Below are 22,730 nucleotides of genomic sequence, written 5' to 3'. Positions count from 1 at the left end.
AAATTGACAAAGGCGATCTGATTAAACTGAAGAGCTTCTGCAGAGCAAAGGAAACTACCAACAGAGTAACAGACAACCTAAAGAAGGGGGAAAAATTTTTGCAAACTATGCATTCTGGAAACATGTTTTCTAAAGCAAATAGATACATACCTCTTCCATCTTAGTATCCTCATCTTCATGTACGTATGTATGTATGTATACATAAAATATGAAACAGAACAAGATAAAATATAACTCATGTCTATATTCTTTATATGTTCAAGTCTATTTCTATGTTTATCTTTTTTTCTCCTTTCAGCAGAGCTTATTTGTGCTAAAATTGATGAAGCTTATCCAATAATTAAAACTGTAGTTAAAGATACAATGGTTCTGAAGTATCTTTCTTTGTCAAGCAACTCTATTTGGTACAGGGATTAAAGTCAGACGGCAAATGTGACCTAGTTTCAACATTAAAAAGTTCCTAATTTAGAAATTAAAATGCCTTAGTTACACTACCTATAAAATGAAGATTCTAAAGAATTCCTTAATGATTTATATAATAAAACATTTATAAATCATCATAGACGAATGTAAAATAGTAATGACAAAGCATTCATCACTCTGATACCAGTGAGGTATCTCCAATTTCTTTCATATTCTCAAACGGAAAATAGTACATACTCATTTCTATTTTTATTTGATAAAGAACATTATGTGATATTCTGCTAATTATTTAATTTTATAATTACACTTTGCTTAGCCAAAAGTTAAAATCCACTTGTTTTACTTGAATGTAGAGGAAGAACCCCAGGAACAGATATTAATTGCAAGGGATATTATCCTGGAATTTAAACAATTCAACACCACCTCGTACATGAGCTCATTCAGTTGTATGTATTTATAAACTCCACTATGGGACATTGGATAATTATATTCATTCATCCATCACTCATTCACTCGCTCACGCATTCTTTAACAAGAATTAATTGAGCACCTATTATAAACTGTAACTTGCAGGGTGCGGTAGTTTTCTAGGGCTGCTGTAACTAACTACCACTAGGTGGCTGAAAACAACAGAAATGTATTCTCTCTGAGCACTGGAATCCATAAACCCAGCGTCAAGGTATCAGCGGGGCCATGCAAGTCTGAGACTCTAGGTGGAATCTTCCTTCACCTTTTTCTAGCTTCTGGAGGTGGCCCCCAATCCTTAGTGTTTCTTGGCTTGCAGCTGCATCACTTCAATATCAGCTTCTGTTGTCACCTGGTGTTCTTGCATGTGTCTTCACCTTCATTTGGAATTTCTCTCTTCTTACAAAGATACCAGTCATATTGGGTTAACGGCCACCCTACTGAAGCATGACCTCATCTTAACTTGATTACATTTGCAGAAACCCTATTTCCAAACAAGGTAGCATTTCAGACACCAAGGTTAGGACTTCAATTTATCTTAGGACTTCAATATATCAAGGTTAGGACAATTCAGCCGGCAGCATATGGAACAAGGTAAAGGTATATAGAAGACCAACATGGTTTTCTACTTCATGGAACATACAATATTCAGAGGTGTTCAAACATACAAAATTTTTTAAAAATATTTTTATATGTCATTAATAGCAATTGTAAGAAGTACAATAACAGAAAAGCATGATATGAAATGGTAATAAGGATGACAAACTGCAGGGATGTGTATGGTTCATCCAATACACAGTACTCATATCAAGAAAAAGTATTCTATCTCTGGGCACAGTGGCCCATACCTGTAATCCCAGCACTTCGGGAGGCTGAGGAGGGCAGACCATTTGAGGTCAGGAGTTCAAGACCAGCCTGACCAACATGGCGAAACCCTGTCTCTACTAAAAATACAAAAATTAGCTGGGTGTGGTGGTGCAGGCCTGTACTTCCAGCTACTTGGGAGGCTGAGGCAGGAGGATTGCTTGAACCTGGGAGATGGAGGTTGCAGCGAGCTGACTTCATGCCACTGCACTCCAGCCTGGGTGACAGAGCAAGACTCTGCCAAAAAAAAAAAAGAAAAAAGAGAGAGAAAGAAAGAAAGAAAGAAAGAAAAAGAAAGAAAGAAAGAAAGAAAGAAAAGAAAAGAAAAGAAAAGAAAGAAAGGAAAAGAAGAAGGAAGGAAGGAAAGAAAAGAAAGAAAGAGGAAGGAAGGAAGGAAAAGAAAAGAAAGGATAATCTATCATTTTAGGATGGTACAAAGTCTGGAATTCCTGGGTTCAGAAGGATCAACTAGTTGATACTCCAGATTCTTTTTACCTTAAGTATTAGTTTTGCTATCATTAAGAAATGCTTAACCACAGAAATGATAATGATGTGCAATGTAGTATAATTGCGGTGTGCAGATTCTGTGGCAATTGAATTAACAAATAATGTCAATGTTAAAAATATTGATTTTAATATATTTTGAATTCCCTGTAGCTGTTCATTCCTCGAATGCTGATGATATTTGGAGATGATCAAGAAAGAAGCATAATATTAATAAAAAAATTACAATTTTGGATTATTCAGGGCAAGAAAGTGAAGTTTACAAACCACTAAAGATGATGCTGTGGGTATTTGTACATATGAATGAGTTCTGTTGTCCATGTGGAAGTCTGTCATTTGAAGACAGGTACAGAGTCTACTGTAGCCAATTTCTATAGCAATAAGAGCCATTAAAAATGTCAGGATCATATAAATTGAGACCATTTGCCCCACCTTTGGGATTAGAAGCAGAGAAAACTCTCATTCAAAAGGAAATTTGTGCTAGCTTTGTCTTGCTTTTCAGAATAGATATCAATGCCAGGCTCTCAAGGCCTAGATTGCTTCTGTGTACCATTGAAATACAGGAAACTATCCATTGTTCATGAATATTTATAAGCTTTCTCTACCTCATGACACGTAGGTAGGACTGTGAACTTTAAGTGAGTGTATTTCTAAATATAACCCATTGACTAGTTGAGAGTTTTAAAATGTCCATTCCAGATTCCTTACATCTTCCTGCCCTAGATAAATTCAAATTTGGTTTTCTGTAATACTCCTGATTACCAGGAACCATTACTGAATAAAAAATGTGATTATGTCTATTTGAAAATGACAGAGCACCATACACATTTCTGTTAGTGTAATTTTGGCCTCCTGCTTTGACATTTGTACATTCTCCCATCTTAAATAAAAATCTAAGGATAGCATTATCACTGTGCCCTTCAAATCCTCGAGTAACTTGATCTTAATAGTACATAGATGCTGCCACTAAGATCTTTCTTTTTGATTGTACTCAAATATTTTTGAAAACTACAGGCTTGAAAATACAGATAAAAGACAACTGATCCAAAAAGGTGTTCTAATATTTCCCTTGCTTGCTTTAGTGACATCTCATATTTCAGTTTCCCATTTGCTTTTTAAAAAATTTTACTTTTGACCAGGTGCGGTGGCTCGTGCCTGTAATCTCAGCACTTTGGGAGCTGAGGCAGGCAAATCACCTGAGGTCGTGAGTTCGAGACCAGCCTGCCCAACATGGTGAAACCTCATTTCTACTAAAAATACATAAATTAGCCGGGTGTGGTGGCAGGCACCTATAGTCCCAGCTACTTGGGAGGCTGAGACAGGAGAATCACTTGAGGCTGCGAGGTAGAGGTTGCAGTGAACCAAGACTGCGCCATTGCACTCCAGGCTGGGTGACAAAAGCGAAATAATGTCTCAAAAAAAAATAATGATAATAAAATAAAAAAGTTTACTCTTTTTTTAAGAAGCTAATTACTACCAATTATCAGTTTTTCCGGTCTAAACTACGTTCTAATCAGTTTATCCTCTGTAAAAATATCCCTGTTCCTGGAAAATAAGATGTCAAACTTGGATGAGACAAGTTTCTAAAGGTCCCTTCTGTTAATTGATTGATTGTGATAAGTCTATTTGATCTATGGTTTAGTCCTATGTATTTTGGGAGAATGTCTCCTCCCTTCAAAATACATGTGCTCTGCTACCCTACAGTGAATCAGTGAAAGGTGTCCACTTATATACAGCAGAAAAGGGATGTAATGAATGAGAAAGGGATGTGTTTTATGCAGTAAGTACTTTCCACACTCTTTCCTGCACTGCTACATTTATGCTGAAATGGTCCATTTATTTTAATCCTAAATAGGGTCCCTAGACAAGAGCCGAGAATGGAATTCAAGTAAAAGAAAAAAGAACAGGATTTCTATTTCAGAACAAACAAAATTCAAAATAAGGGGGAAAAAAAACCCTCATTTAGCCCTTGGTAAAATTGATTTTTTATGGCACCTACTCTTTCTCACTGTAGGAATTTGCTTTCAAAGCTTCTCCCTTACCCTCCAATCTTGATGGGGCTTGCAGCTAAATAAATCATCCCCACTCTCTCATCACAAGTATGTTTCTGCTGTAGTCCTGCATCTCAGAAGAAGGATGGGAAGGCTGAGTTAAAATCATTTGTTCAAGATAGAGACCTTCAATCGATAGGTTCTAAAAATGAGTCTGTGAGTATCAGCAGCTCCTACAAAATTATCTTCTACTCACACCAGTAGGATCAGTGTACAAAGTCAAGAGCACAGCCCTCCCACAGGCCTACAAACCAACCCCAAACAAGCAGCGTAGGAACATTGCTCAAAACAGAAACTCGGGAAAGCAAGCCCTGTAAGGCACCCGTCCTCTTTTTTTTTTTTTTCTTTTTTCTTTTTCAGACATAGTCTCGCTCTGTCACCCAGGCTGGAGTGCAGTGGCACAATCTCGGCTCACTGCAAGCTCCATCTCCCGGGTACACGCCATTCTCCTGCTTCAGCCTCCTGAGTAGCTGGGACTAAAGAGGCCTGCCACCATGCCTGGCTAATTTTTTTGTATATTTAGTACAGACGGGGTTTCACCATGTTAGCCAGGATGGTCTCGATCTCCTGACCTCATGATCCGCCCGCCTTGGCCTCCCAAAGTGCCAAGATTACAGGCGTGAGCCACCGCGCCCGGCTGGCACCAGCCCTCTCTATCATAACCGGGAAAGTTTAAAATATTGACCAATTTAATATAATTAGATGATCAAAGAACATAGAGCAGAAATGGAGATTTTTCAAAGAACTGGAAATAGAACTACCATTCAATCCAGCAATCCCACAACTGGGTATATAAGCAAAGGGAAATAGATCATATAGAAAAAGACACTTGCGCTCATACGTTTATCACAGCACAATTCACAGTAGCAAAGATCTGGAATCAAGTGTCCATCAGTGGAGGATTGGATAGAGTGGTATATATACATCCCATGGAATATACTCTGCCATAAAAAGAATGCTATCATGTCTTTTACAGCAATGCAAATAGAATTGAAAGTCATTAGCCTCAGTGAAATAACGCAAAAATGAAAAGTCCAATACTGCATGTTCTCACTTACAAGTGGGAGCTAAAAAATGGGTAAACACAGACATACAGAATGAAATAATAGATATTGGAGACTACAAAAGGTGGAAGGGTGGGATGGTGGGAGGGAAGCGAGGGCTGAAAAGTTACCTTTTGGGTACAATGTTCACTACTCAGGTGATGGGTACACTAAACCCCAGACTTCACTACTACACGATATAGGCATGTAGGAAACCTGCACTTGTACCCCTTAAATATATAACAACTACACAATTGGCTGGAGTCAAGGTCCAAATAGAATAAGATGAAATGTAGTAAATACAAATATGGAATTCTGCATGATCAAAAAAACAGCTGCACCATTATAAAATGTAGAAAGAGAGGGAGGAGGATGTGTTGACAACTTCCAACGTGTTTCAGAAATATTTAGGCATTGTATTGAATAATAATCTTTGAATGTATCAACACTGTACCTCTCCCCTTCCGAAGCTGCTTGCCTCTTGAGTATCTGTTTTCTCAACAAGCTCCTCCAGTGACTTACTCAGAAAGGAGAGTAAGAAAAGGAAATGTACCATGACGTCTCCTGAGACTGTACCTTCAGAAATTCAGCCCTCCTGATCCAGTATTCAGAGAACAAGTCTGCCTTCCTCTCTCTCTCTCTCTCTCTGTCTCTCTCCCTCTCTCTCTCCCTCTTTCGGCAGATCTCTACCAGAATCAAGGACCTTCTGGCTTGCAGCTGTGAGTACTCTCCTGTGCAGGAGGTGCTGCTTGGTGTCAGGTGTCTGGAATCCTCTTGCTTCCACCTCTGGTGGCTTGGATTTTATTCTTTCTCAGAAATGCATGTGCTTCCATGCACTCTATTCTCCAGAAGTACCCCTGGGCTCCTCCACTGGCTCCAAGATTGCATCACTAGTGAAAAAAATCTTGCAATCAGCAGAGCGTGCCATTTCATGCTCCCTCTACTAAAATATTGACTGCCTCCTACCACAGAGCCCCCAGAAAACTGACCAAGTGGGTCATTTCTAGCTTAGACAGAGGAAATACTTTATTCCAATATATGATCTGTACTAAAACAAACCTGACAGGATCCCATCATCTTCCAGTTTTCCTTTGCCCTATCCTTCCTTGTCTTGTTATTCCACTGTATCCCACCTCAACCCATCTCTCAGTGGGTCTTATTTATTTGAGACAAGGTCTCACTCTGTTGCCTAGGATGGCGTGCTGGGAATACAGGTACATGCCACAATGCCTGGTTAATTTTTTAAAAAAATTTTAGAGATGGGGTCTTGCTGTGTTGCCCAGGCTACTGTCAAACTCCTGGACTCAGGAGATTATCGCACTTCAGCCTCCCAACTAGCTGGGATTACAGGGATGAGCCACTCGCTCTGACAGTGTCTTTCTCCTCTTCTGGCACCTCGGGTAGATTATTCAGAGACAGACTCCAGGATGCAAATTTGGCTGTAGGAGATTTGTCGGAGAGTCCTCATGTGAACGCTATTCAAAAGAGGATGAGGGAAGCAAAACTGAGCAGAGAAAGAAAGTGAACTGTGATGCAATTGCAGCAGAAGCCTCAGAGGATCCCACAATCCCACCAGGGCCTCTGAACTGGTTGCAACTTCAGAATGGTCTCAAATTGAGGCAACAGAGCTGAGACTTTGTTCCTCCCACCACCGCCCCGCCCCCAGCCCCAGCTCCCGAGCCATTAGAAGCAGACTATCCCAGGGACAGAGTGTAAACTTGCTCAACGTAGCTTCCTTCAGCTAAGAGCAATTCCAAGAGGGGGATTTGGCTGTTAGACAACATGAGCCAATACTCTCAGTGCCTTGGAGAACAAGTGTCCTTGTCTTGGAGAGGGCATCTGAACAGCACACTACAGCATCCGCTCCGCCTGGGCATATACAGCCCAACACACCTAGGAGGAGAAGCTAGCTCTACAACTATCTAGTCAGAGGAGTGGGTCACCTCCCTTTCCACTCCAGTGAAACTCATGTTGCTACTTTTCCTAAGCACTCTTTTTATTAGAAGGATTCTATTCCACGGGAAAATACTTAATGTTCTAGTGTTGGGTCTTCTAGTGAGCTTTCTTCACATAGCTCTTTAGCGCTTTTCTTAAGCTCCTGAAGACAAAAAACCAAGGTGTCCCACACAGCAGTGGAAGGACCTTAGAGATGGCCTCAACTAGTCCCTTCATTTTCAGGTCCTCAGAGACATGGCACATCTTCCCCAAGGCCACACATCTGCTTAGCATTGGAATCAGAACCATAACCCTAGTCGAGTGGTCTTTGTTCTCCCAGCAAACGATGCTCCAATGCTGATGCTGTACTATATAATTCATTAAGTTCGGAAGTATGTGTCCTGGCTCCTCCATGAGGCTGCAAATGGAGCCATTTCTTAAGCTTTTTTTACAGAGTAACATATAAAACAATAGGAGAACTAGTAAAAGCCCATCTCTGCTAAGATTTCATTCAACCACTGGGTAGGGTTAAACATTAATGCATTTTTCAGTCTTTTCATACGCACACTGGTGATTTTCTGGCTATAAGTTATAACAAAGTTTATCATTCAAATGGCCCCCTAAAGTGCAAGTTGTCTTAGAGGAATAAATAGTGTCTAATATGTCTGTTTTTCTGGTAAAGGAGAGAAAAACAGAAAACTGAATAATATGAAAAAGAAACAGGAGGAAAAATTAAAAACACAAGTAGCAGTGGTTTTCGCCCCAGTGGAAAATATACATTTATTGGGAAGAATTCTCAGCAGGAACAGTGGAAATCTTACATTTTCTAGTTCAATTACAACATCAGGATCTTAGATATTGGTAAGAGGCTTGTTTCCAAGAACTCTGATGCTGAATCAATACAGTCCTAAGTGATACATTAGAAGTACTGCAGAAAATGTCCTACCATTATTAATAAATTGTTCCATAGCCTTCAATATATTTTTTCTTACACATTTAGTCATTGTTTAAATTACTGTTTTACTGAAATGAAATCATGAATGTTGGGGATTTAGGAAAAATAATGCTGCAATTTGTAAGCCAGCCAGCCTGGCTGTTCCGTCCACAGGTTGAACCATCAACTTATGATACACAATGGATTTGCCTAGGAAATTCTCAGATCAGCAATTTGTTATGAAAATGCACTATGCTGTCCTTTGGACTCAAATTTGAGAATACTATTCAGATATTAGTTGGATGTGTTTATATTTATTGCTTTTAATGGGATTCATGGTGCCAGGCAACACTTTTCTCTGTTGGATACTGTTTGGCCTTTGGCAAAGGAAAGAATCTATGCTACTTAATACCCAGCACATTAGAAAGGGTCCCTTAGCCCTTCCCAAACTCCCGACTCTCTTCAGATAGCAGTCATCTCTTTACCATGAAATAAGGCTTTTCACTCCAAAATCAAAAATAAAGCCTAGAATTGAATGCCTCTGAGAGAAGAGACATATTGATGAAGCATTCATGGTATTTTTGAGGTAATATTGAGAAATGACCCTTCCTACTCTGGACTTTGAGCAGAGATAATACATGTGAAATGTTTGGACACAGCATCTGATGTGTACAGTAGCAGGTGCAGAACAAAGTCCTCTTATATTAACTAAAGAATGGAATATAGGGCCAGGTGCGGTGGCCCACGCTCATAATCCCAACAGTTTGGGAGGCTGAGGCAGGCAGATCACGAGGTCAGGAGATCGAGACCATCCTGGCTAACATGGTGAAACCCTGTCTCTACTGAAAATACAAAAAATTAGCCAGATGTGGTGGTACGTGCCTGTATTCCCAGCTACTCGGGAGGCTGAGTCAGGAGAGTCATTTGAGCCTGGGAGGCAGAGGTTGCAGTGAGCTGAGATCATGCCACTGCACTCCAACCTGGTGAAAGAGTGAAACTCCGTCTCAAAAAAAAAAAAAAAAAAAGGTAGATAGGCAGATCCATGTTGAAGATTTGTACTTGAAAAGTGTTGACTAATGAAAAATGTGACAAACGCAGAGACTCAAGTGATATGTCACAGGAAATTTACACGTTAGGGCATTTAGTTAGGACTTCTGTTATAATATCATTTGAGAGCATCCAGAATGGGCCATTTAGCCATTATTCTCTCTTCTATGAGCCTTGCATGGAGGGATAATACAAATTTTACCTTTTGTCACGCAAATTTGGCCTTAAAAAGAAAAGTTAACAGGTTGGATACACAGACACAGAACATGGTAAAGTTGATTCCATGCATAGTTTGGGGGAAGTGGGGAATATTAAAATGTTTTTTAGAGAATCCAGAAAGATGGGCAGCATATATTTTTTCCTCTTCAGAAAAGTTTGGTTTCAGCTGCTTTTGATTTCAGAGAAGTGGACAAACCTAATTGAATCCCTTTTCCATCAATGCAATCAGTTTTATTTAATTTATAGACCATAGCAGAATTCCTTAGAGGTCACCTGTTCTGACCCAGCTGTTTCATGGATAAACTGAGATCCAGACTTACTGAAGGTCACATATCAGCCTATGTGGGCACAGATACATTTATGATCTCATCTTACATTCATTCAAACCTACAACTCCACTCAAGTTACCCAAGGAGGGCTTCTTTCTACTGGGGGCCAACATCTTGTTTCTTAGAAACAAGAAACCATAGAATATTCTGTGGGTCATTTCTATTGGAGAAATAAGTGAGACCACAAAATGTCAGCCACAGAGGATGAGAAGCAAAAGGAAACGAGCTACGAAAGAGCCCGCATGGAAGGGACAATGACAACTTGCTTCTTCCGCCCCATTCATACCTTCAGTTCCCTGCCAAGGTAAACCTCCAACTTACATACACATCAGTAGGTTAGAACAGCACTGTTATCTCCATTTTACAGAGAGTGAGCTGTGGCATAGAGCAGCCAGAAGATTTGCTTCTGGGAACACGTTACTCAGGCGATGTCGGTAGAACATATGGCTCTGAGGCCAGAAGAAATATAAATGTTTCCTTGTGCTGTAATGGGCCTAGATTAAAAAGGTTTCCTGGGAAGAGTGCTGTGATCATAAAGGGCCTCACTTTCTGCCCAAAGTCCAAAAAGGGGGAAAAGTTCCTGACTGTAGAAAGGAGACAAGGACTGCAATTATGCTGGAGATAGTCCCACAGAAATGCTGTTTGGGGATAAGCTCCTTTGAAGAAAATTTTATGAGTGAAGTTGATGCTTGCCTTTGGCTGGCTGGCAATTGATGATCACGAAAACCCAGAACTACAACTTTTAATAATGCTAATAAATGTCACTTTTGTCATTTCTTTTATCGTTATTTACAGTAAATTATTTCTTATCCCAATTCAATTCATCGAGCATTTGACATCTTCTGTGTTTCAGGCCTGTTGACTATACTGGAGATTCAAAGATGCGAAGATCTCAGGAAACCTCAGGCTTTGATGAACAAGCAGCCCAGACTTTCGAAATATGTTGCAGGGTTCCTATAAACCATGCATATTTAAACTTCTAAAACTGGAAACAAAGATAAAACATGGATATGTGGAAATATTCTGCATGACTGTTAGAAAAAAATAGCAATAACACCAACTAGGAATGTAAATAACATGTCTTAAAAGCAACCTGGGCCAGATGCAGTGGCTCATGCCTGTAATCCCAGCACTTTGGGAGGCCGAGGCAGGCAGATCACGAGGTCAGGAGATCAAGACCATCCTGGCTAACACACTGAAACCCCGTCTCTACTAAAAATACAAAAAAATTTAGCCGGGCATGGTGACACGCACCTGTAGTCCCAGCTACTCAGGAAGCTAAAGCACGAGAATCATTTGAACCTGGTAGGAGGGGGTTACAGTGAGCCAAGATCATGCCACTGCACCCCAGCCTGGGTGACAAAGTAAGACTCCATTTCAAAAAAAAAAAACAAAGCAACCTGAAGAATTGGCATTGGCAATGGCAAATGAGACCTTTTCATGAGGAAAAAAAAAGTGACTGCAGAAGAAAGCATCTTGTTGATGAGAAAGGGTAGTGGATCTGTCTGCTTATGAGAAAGATTTCAAGAGATAACTTCCATAGCTCCCCAGGGGGCTGCAGGACACTTCCTGCTCCTGTATTTTCAGACTAACATGTTTCCCTCTTCTGAAATATAAGCTACTTGAGCATTTATAAATTACCTTGCAATATGAGGTAAATTTACTGCTTTCAGGATGACAGGCAGAGTTTGCAAATCTCTTTTTCTTCTTGCTTAATCTGTGGATTTTACCTATACTCTGAATGCAAGTAATGCACATTAGTCAATTAATAGGCTGTTAAATGACAACAGTTCCGGGCAATTTAATTACTGTTGGTAAAATAAGAAATGAATGATTGCATGTCGGTAACCAATTCCACTTCCTTTCCTTGGAACAGATTAACTTCGAGTCATGATAGTTTCTCTGGAAAAAAAAATTGATTGTTTCTGTGAACATATTAGTTGCCATTTCATGTATTACAGAAATTTAAGTTTTTGTGTTGTATTTCTTATCTAGATGGGATGTGGGAAAGTTATATCAATGATATTTATTTTCAAATATAATAACAATATTGACTTTTAAATAAATTAATTAAAATTGTTGATGGAAAGGCCAAGGCAAGAATGAGAGTCATTTGACTTTCTGTCCATATTAGTCCTCTGCCCACCCTTGCCAATTCTAGACCATTCACACTGTCTTATTAGTTGAGTAAAAATCAAGAGAAAAAATCAAGGAACAATAACCTTAGTTTTAGTGAATTTTTTTTTTCATTTTGCACTCATTTTCCTTAGAATAAACCCCAAAATGTTTAACATGGTCTTTCTTAGTAATCTGGCTCCAAAGGTTTTACATGTTAGTTTGTTTGACGTCTGTAGTCTCAACTATAGTCTAAGTTTGATGAAGGCAGTTACTTAATCGCTTTGGTTCACTGTTATCTGAGGGATTTGAATAGTGCCCAAGCCAACATTAATTAATGAGTAGAGCACAAGATAGCTAAGGACAAGATCTCACTAAGAGATCTCTGAATGCATATAAAATAGGGAGGAGTGAATTGTCTAAAAACAATATACAGGAAAAAGTGAAAAATTCTACACTCTACTGATGAAACAAAGGATTGGAATGCATCACATAGGCTAAGATAAAGATAAATTGGACGTGAAAAAGTACGAACCACGAAAAAGCTGAATTAGAAACAGTAAAACTGCCAATCTTCTGTCCCTCCCCACCTAAAGATTAGAAAATTCATTGCTTGCATCTCTGTTGATCATCTCCGTTGATAAATGTGTTTTAGTAGCAATTAGGTGTGTTAATACCTAAGTTTGCAGATGGTTTCTTTAGAGCAATTAAGATTTTTGAAATATAGCCTTCCTCTGCAATCCCCTGTTATTAAATATTTATTGAAAAGCAAAGAAGATCTGTAGTTACATTTAGGAAGGATTACAGGGTTTACAGTTTGCGGGGATGAAACCCCATAACATTCATTTTCAATGATTGGATCATCTTCTTGCCTTACAATTAATTGCTTTATTGCATTGACATCTGGAGGGAGAATTTTTGGATCAAGTGCCAACAAATCCACATACCTTCTTATCCATTTAAATATCTCTTTCAAATACAACTCATTCCCTGTAAGACCCCTATGTACTCAGTCTACTACTGGAATACTATCCAGGTAGACACAAGTCCACCCTTCCTGTCCACAGTATAGACCATTGCAACAATCTCCTAATTGATTTCTCTGCCTTCAGCTTCACCTTTTACCAGTGCATCCTCTATTCTGGAAAGTTATCTTTCTAAAATGTAAAATTGATTCTTCCATTCAGCGGTTCAAAGTCTTCCAGAATTTCTCAGTTGATAAATTAAAATCCAAATGGCTCCTGCTAGCAGAGATCTTGCACAGTGTCCCTCTCCAGTTTCTTGACCTGCCACCCGGAACTCTCGCCCCACGTCTGGCGATTCATGTTCATGTGCACCTTGCTAGTCTGTGGCTGTGACACTCTCCACATCTTCTGAGCAAGAGGCCTTTTATTTAACCAGAACAGCATAATGATGAAAAAAGAACAGACTCCAAAGCCAGATACTTGGGTTCAAATCCCAGCTCAGTTCCATGATAACAGTGTAATTTTGGACAAGTTACTGGTTTCCTGTGTTTTCGTTATTATGAGGATAATAGTGCCATTCTTATTGAATGGGTTAACACATATAAAACTCTTAGAGTAGTCCCTAGTTCACAGTAGCAGCTCAATAAAGTCAGCTACCAGTATTCACCCTCCAAGTCCTATCTCCGACATCATCTCCCCCATGGAGTCTTCTCCGATCTCATCACCTACCCTCGCCCTACCTCAAGCAGGTCTGATCACTCTGAACTCAGTTTCACCCACTGTGTTGCACAGAAATCATGTATGTATAGATCCAGCTCCCCACGCATTGTGTGATCATGGTCAGAGGTTTGCTGTGTTCATATTGGTATTCTGAAAACCTATCCCAGCACCCAACATGGGTAACATAAAAGAAGCTCAATAATTACATTTGAATAAACAAATGAACAAATATAAAACACCAATAAAAGTAAACTGGAAGTGCTGAAGGGCAGGCTTTTGGAGTCCTTCTGAGTGATTAGGCTCTGTAGTGGCACAGGCATGACAGGGATCCAGGCTAGAGCTGATTCTGATCACATGGCTCTTCTCCAATGAGGAGTGCGGCTAAGCCTCCAACACTTCGGCTTTGTAGTGTCCTGCACCTGGTGAGGGGTGCAGGGTGTGGAGCATCAATCACAGGGATCCCCTTTTGGGTCCTAGTCACTGGCTCCTGCCAGGAGGCATCTCTCATTTTTTGGGGGGTCATTTTCTGGCATATTGAAGCTCGCCTTTTCCAGGGGCCAGACAGAGCTTCTCCTCTAAAGAGGTTGATGATAGCAAGGAGTAAGCACTGACTTGCTACCTGTCGCTGGGCTCAGTGCTATGCACAATCTATTTCATGACAGTATAGAGTTAACCTTAGTTTCTGAATTGAAATCCATCCCTGCTCCACCATTGAATAGCTCTGTCCTTGGGCAACTTACCCAGTTTCTCTGTGTACTGTATCTTCAGAAATAAAACGAGAATAATACTAATAATGATACCCACCTCATAGCACTGTTGTAAGAATAAATGCATCCAATCCATATGAAGCCTTTAGAATAGCGCCTACTACTTTGTAAGCACCCAGAAAATGTTTTCTGTTGTTACCGTAATTACCCCCATTTATCAGATGAGGAAACTGAGGCTCGGACAGATTAAATCACCTACCAAAGGTCACAGGCTACAGAACTGGGACACATGACCACTCTTCTTAAGATTCATCACTGCCCCCACTCCAGTAGTAAAATCTCCTTCTGTCTCCAGTCCATCATCTTCCTCAGGCAAGGCAGAGACGTTATCCCAGCATGGCTCCTGATCAATGAGGCACAACATGGCACAAGCAAAATCCCTACAATCTGCCCATGCTTTTTTTTTTTTTTTTAAGACAGAGTCTCACTGCGTCACCCAGGCTGGAGTGCAGTGGCACAATCTCGGCTCACTGCAACCTCCGTGTCCTGGATTCAAGCAATTCTCCTGCCTCAGTCTCCCAAGTAGCTGGGGTTACAGGCGTGCACCACCACACCTGGCTAATTTTTGTGTTTTTAGTAGAGACAGGGTTTCGCCATGTTGGCCAGGCTGGTCTCAAACTCCTGACCCTAAGTGATCTGCCTGCCTCGGCCTTCCAAAGTGCTGGGATTACAGGCATGAGCCACCACACCTGGCCTGCCTATGCAATATTTAGAGCAAACTTAAACTAACAAAAAAAAAAATTGCTGCTTATCTGAGATCCAACTGGAAGTCCTATATTTACATTTGCTAAATCTAGCCAAGCTACAAGATGTGTGTGTGTGTGTGTGTAAAGTCACTTGCACCATCAAAGAACTTTTGTCACCTTATTGCTGGCACTCTTGGGGAACAGCTTAACTTACAGGGCAGACCACGAAGGCAGACATCCTGTGTCTCCCTGCTCTAATGAAGAGCTCTGAGATATCAGTGAACATCTTCGATGCTAGTGGAAGATATCTGATAGATGACACTGAAGTAGGTCTGTTGAAGATGGTTTAGCAAACCCATTAAATAAGAGAAATGGGATCTGATTCCTTGGGAGTGGCTCATGAACAACCTCAGCTCAGCCCGATTCATGTAGTTTCAAGAGATTTCCATTTGCTGAACATTTTATGATGTTTATTTCCCCCCGTGACTTTAGGAGATTTCACATGCATGATTGCAGGTTGAAAAAAATGTGGTAGCGATTTTTGTACATTGATTTTGTATCCTGAGACTTTGCTGAAGTTGCTAATCAGCTTAAGGAGATTTTGGGCTGAGACGATGGGGTTTTCTAGATACACAATCATGTCATCTGCAAACAGGGACAATTTGACTTCCTCTTTTCCTAATTGAATACCCTTTACTTCCTTCTCCTGCCTGACTGCCCTGGCCAGAACTTCCAGCACTATGTTGAATAGGAGTGGTGAGAGAGGGCATCCCTGTCTTGTGCCAGTTTTCAAAGGGAATGCTTCCAGTTTTTGCCCATTCAGTATGATATTGGCTGTGGGTTTGTCATAGATAGCTCTTATTATTTTGAGATACATCCCATCAATACCTAATTTATTGAGAGTTTTTAGCATGAAGCGTTGTTGAATTTTGTCAAAGGCCTTTTCTGCATCTATTGAGATAATCATGTGGTTTTTGTCTTTGGTTCTGTTTCTATGCTGGATTACATTTATTGATTTGCATACGTTGAACCAGCCTTGCATCCCAGGGATGAAGCCCACTTGATCATGGTGGATAAGCTTTTTGATGTGCTGCTGGATTCGGTCTGCCAGTATTTTATTGAGGATTTTTGCATCAATGTTCATCAAGGATATTGGTCTGAAATTCTCTTTTTTGGTTATGTCTCTGCCAGGCTTTGGTATCAGGATGATGCTGGCCTCATAAAATGTGTTAGGGAGGATTCCCTATTTTTCTATCGATTGGAATAGCTTCAGAAGGAATGGTACCAGTTCCTCCTTGTACCTCTGGTAGAATTCGGCTGTGAATCCATCAGGTCCTGGACTCTTTTTGGTTGGTAAGCTATTGATTATTGCCACAATTTCAGAGCCTGTTATTGGTCTATTCAGAGATTCAACTTCTTCCTGGTTTAGTCTTGGGAGGGTGTATTTGTCGAGGAATTTATCCATTTCTTCTAGATTTTCTAGTTTATTTGCATAGAGCTGTTTGTAGTATTCTCTGATGGTAGATTGTATTTCTTTGGCATCAGTGGTGATATCCCCTTTTTCATTTTTTATTGCATCTATTTGATTCTTCTCTCTTTTCTTCTTTATTAGTCTTGCTAGCGGTCTATCAATTTTGTTGATCTTTTCAAAAAACCAGCTCCTGGATTCATTAATTTTTTGAAGGGTTTTTTGTGTGTCTATTTCCTTCAGTTCTGCTCTGATTTTAGTTATTTCTAGCCTTCTGCTAGCTTTTGAATGTGTTTGCTCTTGCTTTTCTAGTTCTTTTAATTGTGATGTTAGGGTGTCAATTTTGGATCTTTCCTGCTTTCTCTTGTGGGCATTTAGTGCTATAAATTTCCCTCTACACACTGCTTTGAATGTGTCCCAGAGATTCTGGTATGTTGTGTCTTTGTTCTCGTTGGTTTCAAAGAACATCTTTATTTCTGCCTTCATTTCATTATGTACCCAATAGTCATTCAGGAGCAGGTTGTTCAGTTTCCAAGTAGTTGAGCGGTTTTTAGTGAGTTTCTTAATCCTGAGTTCTAGTTTGATTGCACTGTGGTCTGAGAGACAGTTTGTTATAATTTCTGTTCTTTTACATTTGCTGAGGAGAGCTTTACTTCAGCATTCTTGTACACCAATCACAGACAAACAGAGAGCCAAATCATGAGAGAACTCCCATTCACAATTGCTTCAAAGAGAATAAAATACCTAGGAATCCAACTTCCAAGGGATGTGAAGGACCTCTTCAAGGAGAACTACAAACCACTGCTCAATGAAATAAAAGAGGATACAAACAAATGGAAGAACATTCCATGCTCATGGGTTGGAAGAATCAATATCGTGAAAATGGCCATACTGCCCAAGGTAATTTATAGATTCAATGCCATCCCCATCAAGCTACCAATGACTTTCTTCACAGAATTGGAAAAAACTACTTTAAAGTTCATATGGAACCAAAAAAGAGCCTGCATCACAAAATCAATCCTAAGCCAAAAGAACAAAGCTGGAGGCATCACGCTACCTGACTTCAAACTATACTACAAGGCTACAGTAACCAAAACAGCATGGTACTGGTACCACAACAGAGACATAGATCAATGGAACAGAACAGAGCCCTCAGAAATGATGCCACATATCTACAACTATCTGATCTTTGACAAACCTGACAAAAACAAGAAATGGGGAAAGGATTCCCTATTTAATAAATGGTGCTGGCAAAACTGGCTAGCCATATGTAGAAAGCTGAAACTGGATCCCTTCCTTACACCTTATACAAAAATTAATTCAAGATGGATTAAAGACTTAAATGTTAGACCTAAAACCATTAAAATCCTATAAGAAAACCTAGGCAATACCATTCAGGACATAGGCGTGGGCAAGGACTTCATGTCTGAAACACCAAAAGCAATGGCAACAAAAGCCAAAATAGACAAATGGGATCTAATTAAACTAAAGAGCTTCTGTACAGCAAAAGAAACTACCATCAGAGTAAACAGGCAACCTACAGAATGGGAGAAAATTTTTGCAACCTACTCATCTGACAAAGGGCTAATATCCAGAATCTACAATGAACTCAAACAAATCTACAAGAAAAAAACAAACAACCCCAACAAAAAGTGGGCAAAGGACATGAACAGACACTTCTCAAAAGAAGACATTTATGCAGCCAAAAAACACATGAAAAAATGCTCATCATCACTGGCCATCAGAGAAATGCAAATCAAAACCACAGTGAGATACCATCTCACACCAGTTAGAATGGCCATCATTAAAAAGTCAGGAAACAACAGGTGCTGGAGAGGATGTGGAGAAATAGGAACACTTTTACACTGTTGGTGGGACTGTAAACTAGTTCAACCATTGTGGAAGTCAGTGTGGCGATTCCTCAGGGATCTAGAACTAGAAATACCATTTGACCCAGCCATCCCATTACTGGGTATATACCCAAAGGACTATAAATCATGCTGCTATAAAGACACATGCACACGTATGTTTATTGCGGCACTATTCACAATAGCAAAGACTTGGAACCAACCCAAATGTCCAACAACGATAGACTGGATTAAGAAAATGTGGCACATATGCACCATGGAATACTATGCAGCCATAAAAAATGATGAGTTCATGTCCTTTGTAGGGACATGGATGAAACTGGAAAACATCATTCTCAGTAAACTATCGCAAGGACAAAAAACCAAACACCGCATGTTCTCACTCATAGGTGGGAATTGAACAATGAGAACTCATGGACACAGGAAGGGGAACATCACACTCCGGGGACTGTTGTGGGGTTGGGGCAGGGGGGAGGGACAGCATTAGGAGATACACCTAATGCTAAATGACGAGTTAATGGGTGCAGCAAAACAACATGGCACATGGATACATATGTAACAAACCTGCACATTGTGCACATGTACCCTAAAACCCTAAAGTATAATAATAAAAAAAAAGAAAAAATGTGGTAGCTTGTGGGGCTGCCCACTAAAACCATGTTTTCCTAATATTTGGCTTGGGTTAAGTAAGAGATGACACCCTCCTAAAATGATCTTCCTCCTCCATCCATCCCAGGGACACAGGATTCACTTTTACCTTTTCCAGCGAACTGTAAACTGTCTCAGATACCATGTGCAGCATCCACACTGCCCTTACTTCAGGAGTCTTACCAAGAACTTGGGCTATTGTGGGTGAAGATCCAGACATCCCACTACTGGATTCCAGACATCCAGACACATGTGGATTTGGGATAGCGTCATGCCATATGCAGGTCAAAGAGTAGCATCCTCTTAAGACTGGAAATAGGGTTGCAGGGTGTTACGCCTGGCGTTTTCCTCAGACTTCTCCCTAACTTCCCACACCTTGATTCTTAGTCAAGGACTTTGGTCCTTTCTCTGAGCCTTGCTAGTAGGTACTTTCAGACAGTGGAATTTTATTGCTTCTCTCTACTTCTGTTCATTCTTTGCTTGCTGTTGGGATTCCTATTTCCCATATTAGGGCTCCTAAATTTACTACAATGGTATAGAATTCCAAAAAGTGAGGATCCTTTGGTGTTTTGGCTGCCTGACCAACCTTCCCAGGGCTGAGTCCACTTTCACGAGGAGGAGGAAGAACTCTCATGGAGGAGAGAATGGCCCCCAGAGCCCTAAATGTGGGCTGCATTACCACTAAAGCAGACAGACTTCCCACTCTGATTGTCTCATTCTCCTGCTCATTTGTTGTGTACTGTAAAAATCCAAGTGGAAGGATAACTGATATTGACAATATTTTGAGTAAAATTGAGGGCAAATTAATGCTAATGTTCTTATTCTACATCTCCAGTATATCTACTTCAGTATTCTGAACAATTATTTGGTTTACTTGAAATTGTTTCAATAATTTTTCATTCTGTTTTGAAAGAAATAAGACTCTGAGCATCTGAAGCATGCAGGCAAAGATGTCCTAAATGAATAAAGTTATGAAGGATGTTTGTCTTATCACACCATCTCTGACATTCCAAATTCTCTGGCTTAGTTTCCCTGTTCTGTACAGATTGGCTCTTCATATTAAAACCTTTAAGAACTGCCTTCCTGAGATACTTTTCCTGTTCAATTCCTTGGAACAAAGATTTATCTCTTAGTTTTTTTGTGTTTTTTTTTTTGGTGGAGAATTAATTCCAGAACTTGATTTGGGAATGTTGAAATCGACTCAGGTCTCTTGAGTTACTCCATATTCCATTCAAAGGGAAGCTTCTCCTCTCCTGAATTCCATCAGCCAAACTTTGAAGGCTTCTCAGACAGCATTAGGCTACGTGAAATAGACAGAGGTGGCTGTTCAGCCCACAGCTGCTGACCCAACTGTGGGCCATAATTCACAGTGTGAAAAGGCGGTGGGCTCAACAGCAAGGACAGTGTAAAATTGCCCTTCTGGAACAGGATGATGACTTTGCCCCTGTTGTGATGTTCAGGTTGCTGGCTTCACAAATGGAGGGAAAGGAAAAGGAGGGTATTAGGCAAAGAAAAGTAGAACTTGAAACATGGGGGGAAATACACCTGAGACACTCTTTTCGAAAGGCTTGCATATTCAGTTGCAGATGTTTTTCCATAAAGCAAACCTGACGATTTTAGTCTCTCATTTAAGGTTTTTACCAGGTGTTTGTTTTTTTGTAAAAGGAAGTCCAAACACTTTAGTGTGGCCCACACCAGGCACTTCAAAATCTGGCTAGGCCAGTCTAATCCCCCAATATTTAATTAAAGGTACAAAAGTTGTTTCTCTACTCAACTGGAAATGGGGAGGCCTAGTTACAAGAATGAGACAGCATTCCTTGCCCTTAGAACACTGTCTACAGGGGTGGCAAATGCATTTCTTTCAGCCTCTCCCAGTTATCCCACACTTCACTGGGCATTTTTTTTTCAAAATTCCCCACTTCCTAGCTAAGCCTTGATTGGTCCTTTCTTTTTACATTTGAACATGCAAGTTCATTTAAGAAAATTTTATATATAACTTAAAAAATATAAATGTATATATTTATAATTGTATATATATGTATCCTTCATGGCCCTGTCTCTGCCAAATGCATGTGTCTGTGCTCTCCACATTCACAGACATTAGTGTTTGCTGTAACAGTCTGTTTTTGTCTGTTTTCATGTCTGTTGCCCCTGCAGACAGTGCTCTAAGGGCAGGGAATACCGGCTCATCCTTGTAACTAGGCCTGTCCATTTCCAGTTGAGTAAAGAAACAACATTTGTACCTCTAACTAAATATTGGGGGTTAGACTGGCATTATGTTTCAGGACTAAACCACAAATTAAAAAATGATTTACTTTGTACACACACACATGCACACATACTCACACACACCTCATTTCTCTATCAAGGTTGCCGTTGCAGAGGACAAGATAAAATTCAGCAAGAAATCTCCAAGTGCCTTCTACAAGAAATATGCATAAGAAATATACAATGTGATGGATACCTTCAAAGGAAATGTGAAGTTATTAGGCAAAAAGCACAAGATGATTATCATCAGGCACAAAACATGTGCTCCAGACAGTAGGAATAACGCAGGAAAGGCAGAGCATGGAGGAAGAATGAGATTTCAGGGAAGGCTCTGATGAGGGGAGACCATGAGAAGGGTGAGGGGATGCATGGAGGAAGCTCTGGGGTCGGAATCTAAGGACATCACTGGCCAGTCAGCAGCTTGGAGAGAAAGATGCAAGGGACAGCTTTTAAGGAAATGGCATCCAATTCCAGATGGAAATCTTGTCAGTCAACATTGGCCTTATGACCTTTGACCTTCAAGCTTTCTTGTTCTCCCACTGTCATACTTTTTAAAATGACGAATCATGAAGTATAGAAAAATGCCTGGAGAGAAAAATCACATTTTAGATTAAAACTTGAAAGCATTCATAGTAGAAAATACTTGACACTGGTTGTGACATTTTTATGAGAATAGGCCGCAGATTCTCTAAATTTGTCTACTGGACTCTTTTTTTTAACTTTTATTTTAAGTTCAGGGATACAAGTGCAAGTTTGTTACATAGGTAAACTTGTGTCATGGGGGTTTTTTGTACAGATTATTTCCTCACCCCCAGGAATTAAGCCAAGTACCCATTGGTTATTTTTCCTGATCCTCTCCCTCCTCCCACCCTCCACCCTCCAACAAGCCCCAGTGTGCGGTGTTCCCCACGGTGTGTCCATGTGTCCCCATTGTTTAGTTCCCACTTATAAGTGGGAACATGCAGTATTTGGTATTCTGTTCCTGTGTTAGTTTGCTAAGGATAATGGCCTCCAGCTTCATCCATCACTCTTCTTATCATGCCATTTGAATAAATCTGTTGTTTAATTTACTTTCTCTTCATATCAAAAAAGATGAATTGAGCTTGAAGTTGCAGGGTAGGGCGAGGAACTTACATAGAAAAAAAAGAGTGCATCTTTATATTCTCTAATTTTTGAAATTTCCATCAATTATGAGGGCAGGCAACAAGTCACAGTAGTGTTAGCAATATTGTGACTTTCTCACCAGTAGAAGTCACAAGGAGCCTGTCCTATTGGAGGTGTTGAAGCTATCTGAAAAGATCACCAATGCCCATGACCACTTTGAGATTATACTTGTTATCAGAGTCCCCTCACAGATATTCTTATTGAGTGCATTAATGAAGATGTGTACATACAAATACATCTTTTCTTA

Source organism: Nomascus leucogenys, chromosome 8 (genome assembly GCF_006542625.1).
Source record: "Nomascus leucogenys isolate Asia chromosome 8, Asia_NLE_v1, whole genome shotgun sequence".
Lineage (NCBI taxonomy): Eukaryota > Metazoa > Chordata > Mammalia > Primates > Hylobatidae > Nomascus > Nomascus leucogenys.
Note: the sequence above shows the minus strand (reverse complement) of the source record.